Below are 5,791 nucleotides of genomic sequence, written 5' to 3'. Positions count from 1 at the left end.
CAACTCTAGCGGAGTCAACGTGCAACCCTGGCCAGGGAGTGGTGGACTATTTGAAGGATTGTCCCATAGAAGAACCTTCTGCTCGAGAACGCATGGAAGACCAACAAGCATGGCCTTTTCCCAAGCCATTTTAAGCACCGTCATGAAATAGTTGGTGCAGGAAGCACCGAGCCTTGCGGCGGTGAGGACGTCGGAGCGGCGTGCAATTTCTCCCAGAGGATTGTTGTCCAAGGTCTCCCAGCCCCGACGAGGAGGAGAACCGCTTGGCGAATCCATGTGAGCAACGACGAACTGCCTTCTCTTCAGGCGGAGGGAAACTGGCGAGGAGGAGATAAGAGCGTAGTAACCGCAGGGCCTTGTCCCTTCCAACTGTAGATCGTTCCTTCCAACTGTAGCGAAGGGGTGAGGCTATTATTTACTACTAGTACTAGCATTACGGGACGTTAGGGGGTTGCATTATACTGTAAATAATAGCACTAGTAAGAAATTTTTGGCACTAGCTAGTAGTTTTTGGCGTGGATTAAGAAATTTTGGGTATGTTTTTGCTATTTTCTGTACACACCAACTAGTGTCAAAAAACGTTTTACATTATGTGACGGAGGGGTACGTACTCGTACTGTAGCAGTACTACTACTACTTTCTCAACTAGTAGTGCGAGGGTACTACTAGTGCTATGTACTGTACTTCTAGTATAGTGCAGCAGTTTTGAACTCTTGAATCTCAAGGCCAAGGAGCTACAGTTGGAAGTGGAGGGTACTACTGTTCTCTAGAACCATCGCTGTACTATCAATGCAGGGAAAGTACACCTGCATAGTGGCCTAGTGGGTACTCTCGGTGCCCTATTCAGCCGCTCCTCTCACGTAGCTGGCCTACTCAGCCGCTCCTCTCACGCACACACTAGCAGCCTGTTTATCAGCGACGGTTACTGCGGGGGCAGAACATTTGAGTTATTTGATACAGCGAGACTAGGCTTTTCGCTTTGTGGAGGTGTAATGGATCTCGTCGAACTTTGTTAGTAGTTCCTTCTTTATGAATGAGATGAAGCAAAGCTTTTGCCTCCGTTTCAAAAAAAACACATCAAGAGGAATTTCTTTTATAGTAGAGCCGATAATGGAGTGAAGTCCATGCGTGCAACGCCACAAGCTACAGAGTAGTAATAGAGCACTTTACGTACAAAGCCATATTGCACAGTTCCAATGCGCTGCCAGGCTTTTCCAGCTCCTCGGGCTTAATTGGGAGGCGCTAGTTTAAATATGCTACTAGCTGATGAGGAAGCTGCAAGCGAGGTGCGGCTAGGGCGAGCACGCGTGCCACGAGATGCTGGGAAGGAAAACCCGTTCACGTGGCTAGGCTATATAGTGCACCCAGATTGTGGTGCCGCACGTCCGTTTGACTTCAAAACTCAAACTACCCATGTAAAAATTGGCTCGCAGCGAAGTTACTATTTTAAAAAAGGCCACCGTGCGTTCGGCCGGGATCAAACCCACAAAACGAGGTATACACTCCCGCGGCCACTAGTAGTACTCGTTGGAGTACAACGCAACCTAGAATCGCCTTTTGTCGCTAGTAGTACATTGTTCCTTACAAGAAACCACTAATAATGCAAGAAACCACTAATAATGCCAAGAAACTACTACCACTTGTATACATGGCAGACTTAAGATAAGACTACCTTATCAACCATTGTACATGCTCTTACCAACCAGCCCTACCAAGAAACGACTACTCTACAAAGTGCCGTTATAGGCACGTTTCAACCCATGGCCCTGTTTGGATACATTTGTTGTCAATCTAACCCTGCCATCCAAACACCACTTTGGTTAGAGTTAGTTCAGGGTTAGAATCTAACCTCTGACTTAGAGTATCCAAACAGGGCCCATGTCGCCCATTAAGTCAACGCCTTCTATTCGACCGGGCGTTATGACTTGTGGGACCTACATGTCAGTCTGCACAAAAATCCCCGATTGACCTCCTACCTCCGGCCCGTCCACCTAGTCATCCTCGGCCATGGGACGCAGCTACCGCCGCCGGCAGAAGGCGAGGTCAAAACCGCCGGCGGTGCGGAGCCCATATTGCGGCAGCCCGGATACCAGCTCCGTCCGGCGCTCACGGCCGCTAGCTAGCCAAGATAGCTCCGTCCAGCTGCTTATCTGCAAGGTTTGCTAGCTAGATTGGCACGGCAGCGCGGCGGCTTGCTCGCGCATGCCGCGCTAAGGCCAGCCATCTGGCTCGAGCAAAGGCCAGCGCGGTGGCTTGCTCGCTCGTGAGTCATGCTCGGGCCAGCCTGCCAACCCGTGCGGAGGCCAGCGCGGCGTCCGGCCCGTCCGGCGGAGCGGCGGCCAACTCGCTCATCACCGGCGCCACCGACGAACACGCATCTGTACTGTTTGAAGTAATGTTCAGGAAAAATAATGATTTGAGGGGGAATAACAGGATAGAAGGTCAGATGTGGGTCCCTCGTGTCAACGGTTAAACAAAATGTGTTGGTTTAAGCTGCCTCGTCAGCACGGACGTGTGGGCCAACCCTGTCATAAATGGGTTTAAACTAACCTAATCGGTAGGTAGTAGTTTTTGGCGTGGATTAAGAAATTTTGGATATGGTTTTGCTATTTTTTGTAGAATAGATTCTTCCTAGGGCTGGTTGAAAGTGGTAGTTTTTTGTTAAATACTCTACATATTGTAAGTAGGAGTGAAAGTTTAGCTTTGGAACCCAATAAGCAAGGCTAGTTACATAGTGCATATGTGTACATGATTGAAAGTAAATATCAACCATGAGTGACTAATATCTTGATGGAAAACTCGAAACTATGGAATACTAGGGAAAACATTGCATGGTTGGAAATACTAGTAATGTTCATGTGCATTGCAACGAATCATAATTAGAATAATACTTATTAACAAACTTGATACGAAACACTCTAATTTTGATACACATATATCACTAGAGATATATTATGTTTCAATTAGAATATATTTCTTGGGCTGTTTTGGTGAGGTCAGGGAGGGATGTGGTTGGTTTTAAGATACTAATTATGGGTTTTTCTGCAAATTGGTAGAAAAGTGGGATGTTTGTGAGAAAAGGCAACAACTTACCTCACAGTCATTAGATGTTGATCTAATGGTCACAGACGACGGATGGCAGACACACCATCATCACCAACTTAGTCTTCTGTAGGAGTACTAGTAAGATCCGTGCATTGCACGGAACATCAAGATGCATTTTTTTATAAAAACACTCGTTGTGATTGACCCATGCGGGAGTAATCCCATGTGTAAAAACTAATAATATCTCGAGAAATAGGAGATAAGGTGAAGAGGAGTGGGGCGTGGTGGTTATTGGTGGTCGGACTGAGCGGAGGCATGGGGATTGACGACGTCGGCAGCGGCCACCGGGACAGTTTGTTCCAGAGGCTTCCTTTCTTAATGGCTCAACAACGAGGTTGTTGGAGATAAGGATGAACGAGGGAAGGCCTTGTCTGCAAATGTGGAGAGGGGTGCGGGTATCTTTTAGTTTAATTTCCATCAGTCGGATATAGATGGGACGGTCTATATTGCAAGATGGCACGCGTACCATCATCACCAACTCGGTTTTTTATAAGAGAAGAAATATAAGTATGGAAATACAAACGTATTATCGATACTTGTTTCCGTAAACTAGCATCTACATTCTATTCAACGCCTCAGCATGTGAGGCCTTAGCACAATGACTTCTCGACTGTGTAAAACAAAGGTTTTCCCGTCGCCGATAAGGAGGGGGTGACGACGGCGCGCTTTTTGGCTTGCTCTAGTCCTAGTAGCCATACTAGGTGGTCTACGCACGTGTAGATTTATTCTTTTTCACGTCTCGTGTTCGTCGTACTGCCATGACTGTTGATGAATAGAAGGTAAGTTATTCACGGGGAAACCCTTGTTGAGCGTGTTTGCGAGAGAGAGAGAGGGAGAGACAGTGTGCGTGTGTGATATGTCTAGAGACTGAGGCAATGATAACAGATTCTTTGTGTCTATGTGTGTGAGGATAGAGAGAGACATGTACATGGGGCTTTGTGTTGTGTAACGTGGAGACACAAATACATAATTAGAGAGTGAGTGTGCGAGATACACATGCGGACATGGGGAGAGATGAGGATCCAGATTAATGGGTGTTTGTGCGTGTTTGTGTGTGTTTGTGCGCGCGTTTGTGTGTGAGAGGGAGTGTGTGTATGTGGAGTAGAGAGACCACTAATGATGTAAACCCAGTATAAGGGAAGGGGGAATGGTGTGACATGTGTAGTAGCGGGATAGCATGGGTGCGGGCGGGGGGAGCAGACTATTTGGAAGAGACATCGATTGTGTGTGGGAGAGGGGTGTGAGAGCGAGAGAGAGAGAGAGAGAGCTAGCGACGGAGAGAGAGAGAGGAAGAGAGGGGGCGTTTGTGTCCATAAATGGCGTATAGATAGGGAGACAATGTTGATGTTGTTTGAAATTGGCCTATGTCCGGAGACGCAAGGGAAGCGAGTCATCGTGTGTGTGATAGGGACTTCAAGAGAGATCTCGAATAGATGGTGTAGAGAACAATGTGTGAGATCGAGAACGATGATACATTAGGGAGCTATGGAAAGAGTCACGACATATATCTATACAGCAGGGAGGAGCTGGGGCGGGTCCGCATGTTGGAGAGATAGAAAGAGGAGAGTGGTGCACAAGGAGACAAAGTGTGCTTGTTTTGTAGTGGGGGTGGTGTGTGAGGTGAGTGTGCGAGAACCACATAACTAGGGAGATAGATGTTTGGGGGCGACGTTTTGTGTGTATGGGAAAGATACACTCTACATAGTGTGTGTGCTTGGGAAAGAGAGATGCCGGGAGACCTAGCTAGAGAGTGGGGGAAGAGATGTGTGCATGCCCATGAGACAAAGTGATAGAGACCTATATTGGGGTCCGGACTTTAGAAGAGAGAGGGGTGTTAATGTGCTCGTGTGTTGGTGTTTGGGGGACAGAACGACTTCTCTGTGTGTGGGGGGGGCGACGAGGGGGGGTGGCTTCAGATAAAGAGTGAGGTGTCTATATTTGAGGGACTTAGCGTAATTGAGATATACATGGTCGATAGTGTGTGCACTCAAGGTTGATCAATTTGTTTCACAGTTTGGACTATGAGATAACGATACTTTTGAACATGCGTGATAGACTTTGATGTACCAGAATTACAAACCTAAGATTGGAATTTTGGAATTCGACTCCATCATTAGCTTTTGTAATTCATTTAAACGGAGGTACATTTTTAAGACGGGATTTCGTGATTTCAAATTCATATATCAAACCTGGAGATATACACATACGAGCATGTTCAAACTTTATAATCATCCACTTTATTCATACACATACACATTTTTGCTTTTGTCATCATATTTAGGATAAACACATTTGTAATTTCATTTGAATTGGACCATATGATGGTATTTACTTGTAGTAGCTCAATGATCCATATTTGAATTGAATGGACAATCTAAGTTTCGAGTTGGAGACATTGATTTTCAAAACTTGCACTTTGTTTTGCGTGCAAAACAAACAAAATCTCGGCCATGATATCATAGTCGGCCGTACAAGAGCAGAATGTAATTTCAGGCACCAAAAGCTTTCAAACTTCCCGCTCACATCGAAATATCTCGCGCCCGAAAGTTTAGCCCTGCGATATTCCTGTTTTACCCCTGCCACATGAACGGAAAAGGGCTGCTTTGGTAACTCCATTGTTTTCCCCTCTTTTGCCCCCAACATTCTTCCCCAGAGCCCCTCCCCTTCCCCTCCCCGACCCCCCCCC

This window comes from Triticum aestivum, chromosome 4D (assembly GCF_018294505.1).
Source record: "Triticum aestivum cultivar Chinese Spring chromosome 4D, IWGSC CS RefSeq v2.1, whole genome shotgun sequence".
Taxonomy (NCBI): Eukaryota; Viridiplantae; Streptophyta; class Magnoliopsida; order Poales; family Poaceae; genus Triticum; species Triticum aestivum.
This window is presented reverse-complemented; position numbering follows the sequence as displayed.